Source organism: Papio anubis, chromosome 11 (assembly GCF_008728515.1).
Source record: "Papio anubis isolate 15944 chromosome 11, Panubis1.0, whole genome shotgun sequence".
Classification (NCBI taxonomy): domain Eukaryota; kingdom Metazoa; phylum Chordata; class Mammalia; order Primates; family Cercopithecidae; genus Papio; species Papio anubis.
In genome coordinates this window covers 96,518,652-96,536,684 of record NC_044986.1, presented here as the reverse complement: position 1 = coordinate 96,536,684, position 18,033 = coordinate 96,518,652, and the positions used below count along the sequence as shown (strand labels likewise).

Below are 18,033 nucleotides of genomic sequence, written 5' to 3'. Positions count from 1 at the left end.
ACATCATGTTTTGGGGTGACATTTCCTGAGCTCCTTTGGTGTCATCTAATTTTAATTGTATCCAAGGCTGTTGAATAAAGTTGGATTTGATGAAGAGGTAAAATACTGTTGCAATGAGGGAAACATTTCTGGAGGTTCAGAGGTTTATTCTAAATGAATCATAGGCAACTTCTAGCTTTCTCTCTCTCTCTCTCCCCCCCCCCCCCCACTTTCTTTCTTTTTCTCTTTCCTTCTCTTTTCTTTTGCTCTGTAGACCAGGCTAGAGTACGGTGGCATGATCTCAACTCACTGCAACCTCCACCTCCCTGGTTCCAGCAATTCTCATGCCTCAGCCTCCCAAGTACCTGTGACTACAGGCATGCACCACCATACCTGGGTGATTTTTGTATTTTTAGTACAGACAGGGTTTCACCATGTTAGCCAGGCTGGTCTCGAACTCCTGACCTCAAGTGATCCACCCGCCTTAGCCCCCTCAAAGTGCTGGGATTACAGGCATGAGCCACCGCGCCCGGCCTCTAGCTGTTTTCTTGAAGAAAGCATCCTACAAAGCGCGGACACATCATTCCAGGTCCAGACCAAGACAGATTAATGGGCCCAGAAGCTACTGGCTCGAGCTGCTAAGTATTTCAACTCGCCACCTGTCATTCACCCACCTGCTGTCAGAACCTTGATAATTGGCCAAAACTGAACTCAATGGTTCTCTAAAGGGCAAAGCAAAGATTACTCTGTCCCTCACTGTTAAGAAGGCTATTCTGGCCGGAAGCAATAAGCATCTCTCTTTTTATTTTGGAAGCAGAAGCAAGGTGTTTTTCATGCAACCTCTGGACAGAGGAAATGCAGTATGTCCCAGCATACTGGCAGGGACATGGGCTTGGGAGACAGGGACAGCTAAGTGGGCATTTTAATGCTGCCACCTGCAAGCCGTGAGATTGGGTAAGGGAGTTATCCTTTCTGAGTCCCAGCCTCTGTAGTTGTAAAATGAAAATAGCAAACTCCACTGCAAAAGTTGGTTGATTTAATATGGGAACATCCGAAAAGCTCCTAATTCTGTGCCTGCCATGGTGTTGGGTGCTGGGAAGTATTCTCTCTTTATTGGCATCAAAGATTCTCCACGGAGATGTGCGAGACAAAGGGGGGCTTCACCATGACTTTTTTTTTTTTTTTTTTTTTTGAGACAAGGTCTCACTCTGTCACCCAGGCTGGAGTGCAATGGCCCAATTTCGGCTCACTGCAACCTCCACCTCCAGGGTTCCAGTGATTCTCGTGCCTCAGCCTCCCGAGTAGCTAGGATTACAGGCACATGCTGCCACTCCCAGCTAACTTTTTTTTGTGTTTTTTGGTAGAGACGGAGTTTCACCATGTTGGGCAGGCTGGTCTCGAATTCCTGACCTCGAGTGATCTGCCTGCCTCGGCCTCCCACAGTGCTACAATTACAGGTGTGAGCTACCGCACCCGGCCCTTCACAATGACTTTTTTTAAACCTACCTAACTGTCCTCCCAACTTTCCAAGTGCCTCAAGCCGGGTAATGAGACATGCTTTCCTAACTCTTTATCCAGCTTTGTGAAAATCGTGGCTACGAGCACCAACCTCCCTAATGGAATTAGGTCTTTTTTCAGAAGTGCGAATTCTCCTAGGAGAAAAAGAATGCTGAGTTCCCGGCGCCACATAGGGATGCATGTCTGGGATGTGCTTTTCTAATCCCTGGGAGTGCCTGACTTCCTGAGAAGACTGAGTGGGGCTGGGGATAAAATGCTGACAGATGAGAGGGGAGATGGGGAAACAAGTGTGACAAGAAGTCAGAAAAGCGAAGCATAGGCTTCGGAAAATTGGTGTGGCTTTGCTCTCTGGTGTCACGCCATTTATTTGGTGGATGATAAACCTGATACATTTATAGTGGAATCTCTTCCCACACTGGCCGTTATACTTCATAAGGATTTTCTAAATGATCTCAGTAGAAATCCCAGTTTTATGAGAAGTCAAATTTTCACCATGTGATGCTATCTTGAAAAACATATGTCCACAGATATTCCTGGACATCAACTTTCAAAACCACCATTTCTCTTTCTTATACCATAGAAATATTTAGAAGAATTTTTAGAAACAATTTTTGTAGAAATCGGCAAATCATAAAAATGTATCAAATATTTAAGATACTCAAAAGGAGCCAAAATAATATAATGAATACACCCATGTGGCTGTTAACCAGTTTAATTTTATAGGGTTAAAAACAATAAATATAAAAATATTTTTCAGGCTGGGCGAGGTGGTTTATGCCTACAATCCCAACACTTTGGGAGGCCAAGGCAGGCAGATCACTTGAGTCCAAGAGTTCAAGACCAGTGGGTGACATAGTGAGACCCCATTTCTACAAAAAATTTAGAAGTTGCCAAGTGTGGTGGCACACACCTGCAGTCCCAGCTAGTCGGGAGGCTGAGATGGGAAGATTGCTTGCACTCAGGAGGTGGAGGCTGCAGTGAGCCACGATCAATCGCTCCACTGCACTCCAGCCTGGGCAGCAGAGTGAGACCCTGTCCCAAAAAAAAAAAAAAAAAAATCCAAGAAGGCATATTGATGAAATAACAATACAAAAAAGGAAAGTAAGAGAATCCTGAACACAGACTTCAGGATGGTAGTTACGTTGAGTGGAGAAGCAAGGAAACAAAAAAGGATCACGAAGCGAGAGGGATTGTCCAGGATTTAGCCTTCTTAGAGGGTATCATGAATCAAAATCTATTAGAAATTCTGCCTCCAAAATTCTATGAAGTCTTCCTCTAAAAGACTTAAAGCCCAGGTGAGAGAAAATTCTTGAGCTCTTCAAAAATCACAGGTCTAAGAAAACACAATGAGGTCGGGCGCAGTGGCTCACGCCTGTAATCCCAGCACTTTGGGAGGCCAAGGCAGGCAGATGACCTGAGGTCAGGAGTTCGAGACCAGCCTGTGCAACATGGCGAAACCCTGTCTCTACTAAAAATACAAAAATTAGCCAGGGGCTGTGGTGCCTGCCTATAATCACAGCTACTTGGGAGGCTGAGGCAGGAGAACCGTTTGAACCCGGGAGGTGGAAGTTGCAGTGAGCCGAGATGACACCACTGCTCTCCAGCCAGGGCGATAAGGCAAGACTCTGTCTCAAAAAAAAAAAAAAAAAAAAAAGACAATGAACTTTTTGGACAATGTGCTTCATATACTTCATTCAGTGAGTATGCAATCTGGATTCACAAAGCTAGTTTCTGGGGTGACACTTTATTCAGTGAATATGCAACTTAGATTCCCAAAGCAATAGGCCAACGTTGGGACTGACTAGATGTAGCAAAACAACCCAAGTTTTCTATACCATGGTTTAGGGACACAAAACCAGGGAACACTTAACCAGGCCTATTCTATTGGGGTCACCAAAGAAGAGTTAAACAAATCAAACCAAAAGCACAAAATAAAGCCCATGTGAGCAGCACACGGCACACATGTAACTTTATATTATAAATCGTTTCCTCATCTTTTCAAAGGAAAGGAATTTCTATAAAGTGATTGTATTTACTACACATGTGGTATCAGAGATATTCAAGATTGCTATAAAAAGATTATTTATAACTCAATAGCTACTCTTGTTTACTACATAGATTACATCACCATCCCATATTGTTACATTAAATTAGCATTTTCCCCACTTTTAGTGCATTTGTTATCAAGCCTGTGGCTCAGGCAAAAATGCCTTATAGAGAGCAGCCTAGAAGGTAATAAATAAGATGTACTTCTAATCTGCCCCAGGTTCGAAAGTTTATTCCAGCTGAGTCCATATGTAACCCAGAGGAGAAGCCCCTCTGTCTGTTCCCTTAGGCATTCTTCCCTCTTGGAATACCTTTCATGGAGGAGTGGGGTGATACCATCTTAGGTACAGAGCTCTGTAGGAGTACAAAATCACCTGTGGAGCTAAGGCAGCGAGAGGACTCTGAACTGGGCACTGGGTAGTGCTGATGGAGTGGGCACGTTTTGTTCTTGTGGTCATTTAGTAGCCACTCCTCCTTCTTTGGTAATTGCATTCTAATTTTGGGGGACGGAGGATAGAATTGCTCCTGTCTTATGAGATGAGTTTGGGGGAGATTGTTACTCAAGGCTCCATGCCTTTCTCTGGTTAAGGGATATTCACTTGACACAAGCAAGACCAAGTGAGCGCTTTCTAACCCAGGAGCCTCTGTGGGATTGGAATCCCAATCCCTCCTTGTGCGGAGGAAGACAAGAAACAGAGTGATGAAAAGACAGAAAGCCTCAGAGTTCATTCATTAGAGTGGTGGTACTTGGATAAGACTGCCCCAAATCCTAAAACCCTGAGAAAGCACCTGATCCCCGTCCTTCTCTAAGCCTGGTTCTAAAATCCTAGGAGCCCCCTCAAACTCTTCCAATAAATTCCCCTGTGACTTTGTGGTTAACTTAGCTAGACTTTCAGTCTAACTTGCCATCAAAGAACTTGAAGCCTGAACCCCCTGGGGCTGCCACACCATAGCTGAGTGGTCTTGAACAACTCACTTCACTCAACCCTAGAACAAACAGGACACAGCCTGTCCTGTGGAGTCAGCAAATGTGAAATCCCCAATCTGACGAGCAATACGGATTGAGTTTACACTGCTTCACACACTCTCTGGAGGCTCCTTAAAGATGTATGATGTATAAAGAATCAATTCCGACTGCAGAATGAATGCTGACGGGCACCATCAGCTCCTGTCTGTGTGTCTTCAACTCTCTCCCATTGGAAAAATCAATGAATCAGTAATAATATTGTCCCCTCCTGCCTGTAAAGGAAATCTGAGGTGAATCCTGAGGCTGCCATGTAAATTTCCTCATATTGTTGTTTTCCTTCCCCCTTTCCCGCCCCACGCCTTTGAAAAAATGATGGGCTGTGATCCGTGTCCTAGTAGCAGGAAGCCTGTCGGACCCGACTCTTTGCTGACTCTTTCATCTCCCAGCAGCTCCGGGAAGCAACAACAACAAAAAAAGGGGAGTCTGCTGCCATCACCCCCATCCAAACCAGGCTCAGGAAATTTTCCAGGGCCAGGCTGCCTTTGTGGAAGCTATGTAAGGACTGGAGAAACGCGTGTTCTCATGCAAACAAACCCCAAAACAACACAAGAGATGCTGCCTTTGGACTGGACTTTGTCCAGCCTGGAGTCACAGTGCCAGTCAAGAGCCCCCCCAGAATACTTGTACCTGGATCTTCACTAGGGGTAAGTCCTTGTTCTTGATTCTAAATATTTATTTAACCAACGAAGCGCTCTATTAATTCCAGTTGAAGGGCAGATGCAGAGACAGTGTTCTAGTTGCTAACGCTGTGTGAGAAAGCACCCCAGAAGGTCGTAGGTGAAACAACTATCTTAAGATGCCGGCTGATCGGGGCTGGGGAATTTGGAAGGGCCAAAGCAAGGGTGGCTTGTCCCTGCTCTGTGGTTCTTAGATAACTCAGAGGGCTGGGGGCTGAGAGAGTGGAGGAAGGAGGACACACTTCCAGATAGCTTGTTCATGTACGTGGTTATGCACCGGGCAGGAACAGGGATGGCCAGAGGGCCAAGCTCAAACTGGCAGCTAAAGAGCCCAGACGGGCAGCCCTTAGGGGAGGCGGTACCCACTGCCTGCCTTATAGACCCTGTCCCTACCATCACCTTGACTTGCTTTCTACTATCTGTCATTGGTGAGAGCAGTCCCTAGCAGTCCCAGATTCAAGGGAGGGGTATAGACCTCACCTCCCAAGGTGGAGTCAGTAACAAGGAACTGTGGGCCACATTTAAAACCATGACAGGCTAGTGAATGGCTTTTGGGGAGATTTATGGGTGAAGGCAGGAGGAGAGTCTTGGAGAAGCCCAGATTCAGTCGTTCTAAGCATTCGTCACAAACGGATCTATCATCTGGGTTTCAAATACAGCACTCAGATGACTGCTCTTCATGAGGCTGGGCACAGTGGCTCATGCCTATAATCCCAGCACTTTGAGAAATTGAGGCGGATGGATCAGCTGAGGTCAGGAGTTCGAGACCAGCCTGGCAAAAATGGTGAAATCCCATCTCTACTAAAAATACAAAAATTAGCTGGGTGTGGTGGTGCACACCTGTAATCCCAGCTACTTAGGAGGCTCAGGCAGGAGAATTGCTTAAACCCAGGAGACAGAGGTTGCAGTCAGCTGAGATTGCCACCACTGCATTCCAGCCTGGGTGACAGAGTGAGACTCCATCTCAGAAAAACAAAACAAAAAACCAAACAAACAAACAAAAGCAAAGACTGCCCTGTGTTTCCTTGCAGCCGGCCAGAGCAGAATGCAGTGTTCTCAGGACTGCGAAGCTGGGTCACCCACACCTGGTTGGACTTGATAAGTGTCGTAACCTAACGAAGGATGCCATTCTGTACTCTCCAGTGCCTGGGGGGGCCCCAGTGGGAACGGATCCAGATGGTGCTGGGCCTGGGCCAACAGTGAAATGGGGGAGGACGGGTCCTTTCTCTCCTTTGTCCCTAACCTCCCCACTTCCTACTGTTGTCTGACTCAGAACTCTCATGAAAAACCCAACTTCTTACACTGATATTTCCCAGAGGCCTAATTGTGCAACAAGAAATAAAAACACAATTAGAGAACTGAGGTCCAGCAGGAAATTCACATTACATAAATAAGACCTGGAGTGTGTAGGGGAGTGCCCCAACTCCCAGCCTTGTTAGTACTGAAGGCTGCGAGCACACAGCTCAGGGATCCTCTGATTTGGTGGATAACCGTTGTGAACAATAGTTCTCTGAAAAGGGATTTAGAGGAAAGAGACTTTATTCCTGTAAACAGCTTTCAAACTAGGGAAAGGCAGCCTTCGGTGTAAAATGAAGGCACTTTCCAGACAACAAAGGAGGGGCTGGGCTTTTATAGACAAAGTTCCTGCCCATGTTTCCACTCAGGTCCACTTATGCAAATAAAAGATTCAAACTTGCTTAATCTGATTGGTTGATGCTTGCTGAGTTCTGATTTGTTGACACAGGTCATAGTCTATTGGTTGGTTTGGGCAACATAAACAGGAACAGGAAGCTATGAAAGTCCCAAAGTTAAGCAGATGTGGGTTTTTCCGGCAACTCAAAATACACACGTGACTTCTAGTCAGCAAGTTGCCGCTTGGCTCTAAATTGAATTTAAGCCCCGTTAGCCAGAGTGTGAACCTTGAGAGAGCCGGCCTTTCAAGGTTCACACTCTTCACATGGGCTGGAGAGATTCCTATCATGACTGATTTTTCCATTCATCCATTGACAGACACTTGGATTGCTTCCACCTTTAGGGTGTTGTGGATAACACCAACACTCCTACAAACATGGGTGTACAAAAGGCTAATTCTCCTCAACCATGGTTTATGTAGCTAGAGGGAAAATGCCAAAAGCTGCATTATGAGAAACAGTAAAGTCAAAACTGGAAAGATGGATCAAAGCGTGGTGTCTCCCTGAAACCCCTCCTACTAGGCTTGTGGTGAAGGAGAAGCACAGGAGGAAAAGTGCCTCAGTGCTCCAACAACTTTTTCCAAAGAAACCCTCTTTCTCATTTCCAACTTTAAACCTTTTAAAGCTTTGACTGGCATAGAGCTAAGGGTTGGAAAACATCATCACTTCCCTCCTTTGCAAGTCTGTGTGGATAGTTGTATGTTATCCCCAAAGGTGGCCACCATCATTTCCTTCTCTCCCTATATGTGATTTCCTTCTCTATTGGCTTCATTCATCAAGAAGTAGAGGCGATTCCTGCTCTTCCTCTTTGAACTTGGGCTAGCCCTGTGATTTGCCTTCACCGGTTGGACATGGAGGAAGTGATACGGTGCCGGTGCTTAGCCTGGCCTTTGAGAGACCTGACATCTTCGGCTCTCTCTCAGGAGAGAATGCAGCAGGCATGTAAGAAGGCTGATGAATCAGACCACCATATTATGAGGAAGCCCAAGCTAGCCGCATGGAAAGGGCACACAGAGAGTGGAGGAACCAAACCAACAGAAGCCTGAAGTCCCCAGCCATACGACCCAGGTAAGCCACCTTAGCTGGTTCCCTGCTATGTGGTATTCCAGGTAAAGTCCCAGACTTTAGTCATGAAGGTGAGCCATTTCCTCTGTGCCCTGTACAAATTTCGGAGCCAAAGAATTTTGAGAAAATAAAAGATCTATTTTATGCTGTAAAGTTTTGGTGCATCTTGTTATGCAGCAATAGAAAACCTAGAGCAGTGGTCTAGCACTTCATTTTGGAATGTGGGAATACTTAGTTTACTGTTTTATTCTTAGCCTTTTGAAACCTCAGCAGAAAATAAGACAAATAAAATCCCATTTTAACATCCTGCTACATACATTTCAAGATCATCTGTGAAAATGTAGATGTGATGCTTTGTTGACCTTTAGCACCCTGTCTTAAAAGACACTATCATCGGGCAGAAGCCTCTACAAACAGAATCTTTACAATCAGCAACAGGCTGGCTCCTGACACTTCGGGGGCTGAGGCAAGAATACAGAGACCTACATACCACATGTCTAGATACTTAAAGGCTGTAAATCAAGCCAACAACCTATTAAATAAAATATGCTGTAGCTTGCTGCTTTGAAAAAAATACTGTCATGATGATCTTGAAGTCCAAGTTCAAATTTAGAATTCTCAACTGTCTGGAATTCCGCAGTGGAATATGGTGGTGTGGGGAGAGCTGGTCTTGGCTCCAGGCCTTTGTTCCAAGCTCACCCTCTGTTCTCTCATTCCTTCCGTGCTGCGGGAGGACTCATTCTCACCCACGGGGACATCCCAGCACACTCATCCAAACTCCAGTCACCAGCACATGCAGGGGTGTGATTCAGAAAGAGGAAAGTTATGTCCCCTTAGCTCTGGGGATGCCTTGTTCTGGAGGGAGGCACAAAACTGGATAAGAGTCAGGGTTATTTCCCTAGAGTTGGGGGCTGTAGTACAGTTTAGCAAACTGCAAAGTCTTATGGAATAGTCCCTTACTTCAGACAATAGTTGCAAGTTTAGGGGTCCCCAGGACCACCTCAAGTTCAATAATTCTCTAGAATGGTTCAGAGAACCCAAGAAAGCACTATACATAGATGAGAGAGTGTGTGTGTGTTTGTTTTGACAGTTAAAATTTACACAAGAAAATTGATCAAGGGAAGAGACACACAGGACAAAGTCCAGTTGGGATCCAAAGGAAGAAGATCCTTTGGTTCTCTTCCCATGCATTTATGATCAGTGTATTGGTCCATTCTCACATTGCTGTAAAGAAATACCTGAGACTGGGTAATTTATAAGGAAAAGAGGTTTAATGAGCTCACAGTTCTGCAGGCTATACAGGAAGCATGATGCGGGCGTCTGCTTGGCTTCTGAGAAGGCCTCAGGAAACTTACAGTCATGGCAGAAGGCAAAGAAGGAGCCAGCACTTCACGTGGCCAGAGCAGGAGGAAGAGAGAGAGGGGAGGTGCAACGCACTTTTAAACAACCAGATCTCACAGGAACTCACTCACTATTGCCACAGTAACACCAAGGAGCATAGTGTTAAACTATGAGAAACCACCCCTATGATCCAATCACCTCCCACCAGGCCTCACCTCCAACACTGGGAATTACATTTTGACATGAATTGTAATTGGGCAGCTCCACACTGTATCAGATGGCATTGCCTCCTCCTGGCCATGACAATGTACACAGGGTACAACCAACCAGGGATGCTCACCTGAGCCTTGGCTGTCCACAGTTTTTGCTTGGGGCTATCACATACTACTCATGTGGGTGACCTTCAGTTTCCCCTTTTAGAGGCTCAGGCTAATAATTCTGGAGGTTGGAACTGATATAATGTGTCTCCAAGCCCCCATCATAAATCATATCATTAGACTATCCAGTGGCTAAAGTCCTCAGGCAAACAGAGACCCTCTTATTGGGCAGGACATTCCAGTGACTTGGAGATCACCACTCAGCGGCCGAAAGCAAAGGCCAAACTTCTCTTTCAGGAAGGCTAATCCTCCACTTCCCCAGGGCCAGGGTTGGGACCCTCTTGCCTAGAACTAGAATGATATTGATCAGAAATACTCTCAATGCATGACATAAACCCAAAAGGAGCAAGACAGCAGAAGAAATGATGTGGCTGCATATTGAACTCTCCAATGTATTTCTACATTTAAATAGATGGAAGAAATGGAAGGAGAACCCCAGTCCAAGAAGAGATGCAAAAAATGGCAGTGCTTAGCAGGAAAAATATTGGGAAGGCCAGAATGAGCTAAGGCTTGTGAAAAGCACCAACCCAAATGGGCTTTTTAGGGGGCAGGGGGAAAGACAGTGTCAGGCTAGAGTGCAGTTGCATGATCATGGCTCACTGCAGCCTCAACTTCCCGAGCTCAAGTGATCCTCCTACTTCAGCCTCCTGAGTAACTGGGACTACAAGCTGGGATTACAAGTGCATGCCACCATGCCCAGCCAATTTTTTTAATTTTAATTTTTGTACAGATGGGGTCTTGCTATGTTGTCTAGGCTGGTCTCGAACTCCTAGACTCAAGTGATCCTCTTGCCTTGGTCTCCCAAAGTGCTGGGATTACAGGTGTGAGCCACCAGGCCTGGCCCAAAATGGGCTTTTTAGCAACATTCCAAGAAGGAACACAAAGAAAGGTCTTCTCTGGGTGATGGTGTGATGCAGCAGTGTGGGAAATTGGCTCTCTTGCCCCAGAAAGTTCCATGAAGTAGAGGTATCTGGTCACTTACCCAGTTAGAAAAGCAACAAAGCTATGAGAAAATTAGAGCCAAAGAGAGCAAGAGGCTAAGGAGGGAAGGTCAAATGTTTGCAGCCCATCTGAATTTGGCTGGGAATCTGCAAAGCTCCCTTACTGCATTTTTTCAGAGTAAGATAGGGAAACGTAAAGTAAGAGACAGAATTGGCAGGAAAGTCACATCTGGTTGTAGAGCACCATGCTCCAAGGTGTCCACCTGGTGGGATCCTCCGTTGGTTGTTTAAATTCCTTATTTTATTGTCAACTTGGATCAAGAAATTGAAGCTATTCTTATCACTGCACAGATGACATGAAGCTGGGAAGGATCACTGATACCCGGGTAGAAGAATCAAGATTCAAGATCACAGGTTGAGTTCAGTGGCTCACACCTGGAGCCCCAGCACTTTGGGAGGTCGAGGTGGGAGGATCACCTGAGTCCAAGAGTTTGAGACTAACCTGGGCAACATAGCAAGACCCCATTTCTACAAAAAAATTTAAAAATTTAGCTGGGCATGGTGGCACGCAATTGTAGTCCCAGCTACTTGGGAGGCTGAGGTGAGAGAAACTCTTGAGCCCAGGAATTGGAGGCTGCAGTGAGCCATGATGGCATGTGCCACTGCACTCCAGCCTGGGTGACAGAGTGAGATTCCCATCTCAAAAAAGAAAAAAAAATGGATCTTGGCAGAATATAACATAACAACAAAGGAAATTTAATTGTCATGTATGACAATGTAATTGTCATGTATGTATATGTATATATACATACATATATACAAATGTCATGTATGACAATTTAATTGTCACATATGTATATGTATATAAAAATTCTAAATTCAGATGGCTAATTTAAAATGGATTTTAAAATAAGATGCTAATTGGCCGGGAGCGGTGGCTCAAGCCTGTAATCCCAGCACTTTGGGAGGCGAGGCAGGCTGAGATCACAAGGTCAGGGAGATGCGTGACCATCACAAAGCACACAGTGAAACCCCGTCTCTACTAAAAAATGCAAAAAAAACTAGCTGGGCGGGTTGGCGGGCGCCTGTAGTCCCAGCTACTTGGGAGGCTGAGGTAGGAGAATGGCGTAAACCGGGAGGCGGAGCTTGCAGTGAGCTGAGATCTGGCCACTGCACTCCAGCCTGGGCGACAGAGCAAGACTCCGTCTCAAAAAAAAAAAAAAAAAAAAAGATGCTAATTATTGTGAAATGAACACTTTCAGAGGCAACACGAGAATATATAAATTTGCATAAACGTATATATATGTTTTGTATGTACAAGTTTAGGTTATACATGCAACCAGGGAGACTCGGCTTCATAGGAATTCATGTGAAGAACCTTGAGGGGTTTTTAGTTAACTTTAAGCTCTGTGTGAACCCACAGTATAGTTACTCCAAACTATAAACAGGACCTTAGACACCTTCTGGAAGACTAGCATTTTGGCTTTGTATTTTAACCATCAGGTCCAGAGAGAGGTGGTCCAAATGATAATGACTTTGGAAATGGCATCATTTAGGACTGAAAAAGCTCAGAGTTTTGAGACTGGAAAGGGAAGGCTTAGAGGAGACCTGTGGCTGCCCTGTAATATTTGAGGGGCTGTCATGGGGAGAGGGTAGTAGATTTATTCTATGGAACTCTGGAGTGGCAAGATTAGGATGTATGAATGAAGATTACAGGAAGAGTTCAACTCAATACAGGGAAGAAGTTTCCCAAATTCATGTCTTATATAGCAGTTAGCTTCCCATCCCTGGAAGTGTCCATCAGGGATATTGCAGAGAAGTTTTTTGGAATCCAGGGAGATATAATATCTGAATACAATGGAGGATTCTTAATGGTGGAAGCTTCAAGCATGGTGGCAGGCTGCAGTGCTCATCAAACTAGACCACGAAGGCAGCTGTTGGCTGCCCCTGCAGTAACGAAGGGATGGCTCTGGTCCCAGAACTAGATTACTTTTCCCCTTTAGTCTTAAAGGTTTGTAATAAATCAATAGCTTTGTTGCACCCGGACTGAGATTCTGGCTTTTCACATTGGCAAAAACACACTCTCATTTGACTGTAATGCAATTGGAATAAAATTAACTCACTTTCCATATGGTCAGGTGTGCAGAAAGCCCACGTCCTTCTTCCTTTTTCCTGGATTGGATTTTTTTGTGTGTGTGTGTTTCAACCATCTGCACTGCTCATGGTCTCCTATTTGTGACTGATGAGATGTTGAGATGGCCCAGGGGCTGCCTTCTTTTACCCATACCTCTATAAAACTCACAGCAGCTATAAAAACCAGCTATTTACTAGAAATTGTGCCTCTATATTTTCCATATACAAGATGTGGCACCTGCAAAGATATATCTGTGCTGACCTTGTAAAAGTTCAACTTGGCTTTTCTTTTCACTGCAAAGAGTACATTTGATGAGAATCAGATGGAGTTTGAGGTCATAAGTGGTAGTTTGCCAATAGAGTTTTACTTAAGAGATGGGAAAATAACAATAATAGATGCCTGTGCCTTCAGGCTAAGATGCTAATTATTGTGAAATGGACACTTTCAGAAGCAACATGAGAATATATACATTTGCATAAACTTAAGAAAGCTCTTGGGTGTTTTAGGGCCTGCAGGGATGGATAAAATATTTCCCAAATATTTATAAGGCTGACTTCTCTGAGAATGAGGCTCATTTTTCCCTAACTGTGTAAATGCATGTGCTATTAGGGTTCTGGTAGACATATGCACAGCAAATCCTCAGAGGTTAACAGAAAAATCGGTAGATTATGCTCATGCTGATAATGCTGTTTCCAAACTCAGATGAAGACAGAGCCTACTGTCTTCATTAGCTAACATTACTGCATCAAAATGAGGTTTACGGTGTTTGGCAATATGATAAATTATGATTGCATTTACTGTTATCACCCCCTCCAACTCTTTTTTTGTTTTGTTTTTTACATTTAAAAATGTCCTTTCAATGTTTTGCAGATTTCTAGGAGTCCGAGAAAGAGATAACCTCATAGATGACACATAGAATGTTTTACTAAATCAATGAACTCTTGGTGGGTACTAGTAGGGAAATGTACTCTATCTTCTCAAAAGGTCAATCAAGAGTTTACCCATGAGGGACTCCCTTGTATCCACTTTGTTAAACCCTTAGATGAAGAGAGAATAGGGATAGCATGCATGTACTGCCATTGGAAGTTGTCTTCTGATGTGGCATCACAGAAACTTCCAGCTCTCTATGAGCACAGCCCCACTGTGTGCAGATACATATGTGTGCACACGGGTGCATCTGTGAAGGCTAGAGATGTGTGTAGGTGGACTGGGTGCCCCCCACTTGCAGTGAAAATTAACCAAACACAAGGCTTTTTGGTTCTCAAATTCTACGCCATCTGAATTTAGAATTAAAAAGCGACTTCAGAAATGACCTTGTTGCATGTCAGAATCTGCTGGGGAGCATTACAAAAAACAAACAAAAAATAATACCTGAGCGGTAAACCAGACTGGAAGTAAGGTCCAGAAATTCTATTTTCTATTTTCTAAGCTACCCAGGTAATGCTGTTGTACATTAAGATAAAAGAATCACTGCTCTGGTCCAATCCCTTTTTCTTACATATTGAGGTCGACTAGTAAACTAGGGCCAGATTGGAGGTAGAATCTTTAGGTGTGTCCTTTTTAAATACAACTAACCCAGAAAGGGAAGAGGATAAAGTTAGTTGTTGGTGTCACCTGCCTTTCCACTCTTCCACATTTACTTCTTTGGTTGAATTCTCACTCCCACCCTAATCATCCAGTGCTGAGCCCTCCAGGTTCCTACTCTTCCCATTGCCCTTTAGTGTTTAAGCAAGACCCATTCACCATCACTGTGACTGCCGTGTGTTGACTAACGAATGACAGCTCCAAGTATTTCCCTTCCCTGGATATTTAAACATATGTCAAAGCTTATAAAGTCACTTCACCGTTCTGGGATTTCAGTCTTATCACTTGTAAATAGAGTTGGCCTTTCCAAACCACGATTCTCACAGTGGAAGTATAGGCATTAGCAAATGGGTAGAGAAGGAATTCTAACCCAAGGAAGGTAACTTTCATACCCTTGAAATCATACAGAGTGACCCATGCTGCTGTACCTTGCTGTGGACTTGCCGAAAGATGTGTTTAGTGCACAGCATTGATTTAGGGCCTGTTCTGTGTCATTAAGGAAGCCATGTCAAGGCCCTGTCCTCAGGGGTTTGTGCCAGCCTTCAGGCTATTCCACGATTATAAGCTCTTCTGTGCTTCCTAGGAATCCGAGTGAGCTGTGAGCCACCTCCATTAAAAAAGATAGGCTAAAAAAATTTATTTTTCCCTGAAGGAGAAAACAAGAAAAATGGTAATGATTGTGCAAGAGGGAGAAAAAAAATTGTAGAATGTTACAGGGTGATATGGTTTGGCTGTGTCCCCATCCAAATCTCATTTTGAATTGTAGCTCCCATAATTCCCACATGTCGTGGGAAGGATCCAGTGGGAGATAATTGAATCGTGGGAGTGGGTCTTTCTCATGCTGTTCTCCTGATAGTGAATAAGTCTCATGAGATCTGATCATTTTATAATGGGGAGTTTCCCCGCACTAGTTCTCTTCTCTTGTCTGCTACCATGTGAGATGTGCCTTTCCTTTCACCTTCTGCCATGATTGTGAGGCCTCCCCAGTCACGTGGAACTGTGAGTCATTAAGCCTCTTTCTTTTGTAAATTGCCCAGTCTCAAGTATGTCTTTATCAGCAGCATGAAAATGAACTAATACACAGGGTTATCGATGAATAGTTACTGGCAGAGACTTTAAATTAAAAAAAAATTGTAACAACACTTTCAATAAGGATATATTATTTTCATAATAAGAAATCACAAATTCATATTTTGAGAGTAGGTTCTGCACTGGAGGTTTGTGGACTCAAGGACCAAAAATCTAAGCTGTCTGATCAGCCAGACCCAGCTCACCTATAGATGTTCACATTTTACTGGCAGGGGTCCATTCTTGAGCTTGAGCTTGACTGCTGAAAGTACAACTGCTCTCATAGACGGAGCATGCCAAGCCTAACTGAGTGTTCATGCATGAGTGTGGCAGAGGTTGTAAAATTATTCCTTGGGAGCAAGTGCAGTAGATGGGAGGTGATGGGTCAAGGGAAACTGGGTGCAGAGGTCAAGGCAAGGCCAGGGTCAAGCAACACTGGGGGCTGTCAGGGTTGCTGGGCTGTATTGCTCATTGCTGGCTTGCTGATGTTTTCTTACAGCCTTGAGTTCTGACAGTTGTTTGTAGCCTTTGGAAACTCACCTGCTCATGGCATGGGGAACTTGAGTGCAAGGTTTGCTCAGATCAGTTCACCAGCTCCAATAAGATGAAGGGAGCTGTTGCCCTCCAGATAGAATGAGTTAGGAAGTGACAAGGATACCGTCCTTCCACAGAGCATGTGATATAAATGGCTCTATGTGCAGGAATTGCTGAGAAGCCGCAGCACAGGGTAGGGGGTGAGAGAATATGCATTGAAGGTTATCTTAGTGCCTAAGAAGTTCATTCAATAAATATTTAGGGAAACTGCACTTGAGATATATGCCTGACCCAAATGGACACAATGCCTTCCTCAAGGAGTTTACATTTTAGCATAGGAGGCAGGGGATAAACCACAAACCTAACAAATAAAGCAGCCATATGGAAGGTAAAAGGTGCTCAGTGCTGGAGATAACGCAAGGGAGGTCAGGAGGATGGGAACAAAGAGGATTCAGGCTCTGGGGCAGAAGTCATTCCCTGGGTTTCCTTTCCAAGTCTGGAGAAGGACAAGATGCAGCCAGAGAAGGACTGTGGATCACTGGGAGGAGGGCACATTCCCAAAGGGGAGTTAGTAGCAAATGGAGGGACAGAGATGGCCAGATCAGGCGTTTCTTGTGGGCTGGGGAGCAGAAGAAAGAGGCTCACCCCTTGCTGTAGCTGGATGACCTAATAAGGCTTCTTCCATCTTGCCTGCTTTGAGTCTGGCCTCCAAGGACTCCCTGTTCTCTCTGGCAGGCGCTGCAGAGCCCACAGTGTTTAGGATTTCTGAGTGCCACTGAGTGTTCCAGCCAAAGACCCCATGTGACTTTCCTCCAAGCATGGGTGAGGAAGGAAGGGAGGGAGAGGGGTGAAGGGGGAAGGGGAGAGGGAGGGGGGAGATACAGAGATGGGGAGGAGTGCAGGAGAGAGGAGGGGAGGGGTGCTGGAGGGAGAGGAAGGGTGCAAGGAGAAAGGGGGAGAGATAAGGGTGCCAGAGGAAGGGGGAGGGGGTAGGGGTGAGGGAGGGAGGGAGAGGCATGCAGGAGGGAGGAGAAGATGGCAAAAGGGAAGAGAAGGGGTGCAGGGAGAGAAAGGGAGGGGTGTGGGAGGGAGGGAGAAGGAGGGTGTAGGGAGGGAGGAGGAGCTTCCCATTTCAGGCCTTGGCACCAGGCTATCAGCTGAGACAAGGTGGACAGGAGAGGGGTATCAGAACAAATGCTAGGGCCCAGCTGTATCTGGCCAGCTTTCCTAAAGTAGTTAAAACTAAGGAGAAAGATAACTGAGAAGGTGAAGAAAATAAGAGACTACTGAAATAGGTGTGCTCTATGGGACACCATGCCTTCCTCAAGGAGTTTACATTTTAGCATATGAGGCAGAAGATAAACCACAAACTCTGTGGGGATTGGAGGCATTTCTGTCGTGGTTTTGTATCAGTCACAGCACTTACTCTTCCAAGAGCTCATTTGTCCCTGCAGCAGGGCTGGGGGCCCTGGGTGGCACCTCTTGCCTGGTCAGAGACGGACTCCTCCACCTGGACAGAGGGCACCTGGTTTGTTTCCAATTTCTTTTAGGCTCTTAGCATGCTGAAGCTGGGAGGGAGCTTCGAGATGATGAGGGCGCCAGGGCCTCGTGAGGGGCTGCCCTGGTGAACACAGGCCCCAGTATTGAATAAGTCCTTCCCGGTTCGAACTCGATTTTCACGGTGTCATTTTTGCGAGGTGCGTCTTTGATACACTTCCAGTAAGTAAATGGCTGAAACGGAAAGTTTTGAGTTTGTTTTTTGTGGAGGAAAGGAAAGAGAGCATTGAAGAACACATTTAGCTACTTGGGAGGCTGAGGCAGGAGAATGGCGTGAACCCGGGAGGCGGAGCTTGCAGTGAGCCAAGATCGTGCCACTGCACTCCAGCCTGGGTGACAGAGTGAGACTCCGTCTCAAAACACACACACACACACACACACACACACACACACACACACACTTAGAAGAAAAAATGTTCACTGAGAGGTGGGAAGTCAGGCCAACCAGGGAGAGCTTTGTCGCCTGTGAGAGGTTCTTACATCTAAACTAGGAT

At 45.3% G+C, this 18,033-nt stretch overlaps 1 long non-coding RNA gene across 1 annotated transcript; it reads left to right on the top strand.

The window, feature by feature from the left end:
• Positions 1–3,166: 3,166 nt before the first annotated feature.
• On the top strand, positions 3,167–16,776 carry LOC110744090. The gene is made up of 3 exons (XR_002524216.2): positions 3,167–5,214; positions 6,279–8,006; positions 16,718–16,776. It is a non-coding gene; the product is annotated as an uncharacterized LOC110744090 (long non-coding RNA).
• The last annotated feature ends 1,257 nt before the right edge of the window (positions 16,777–18,033 follow it).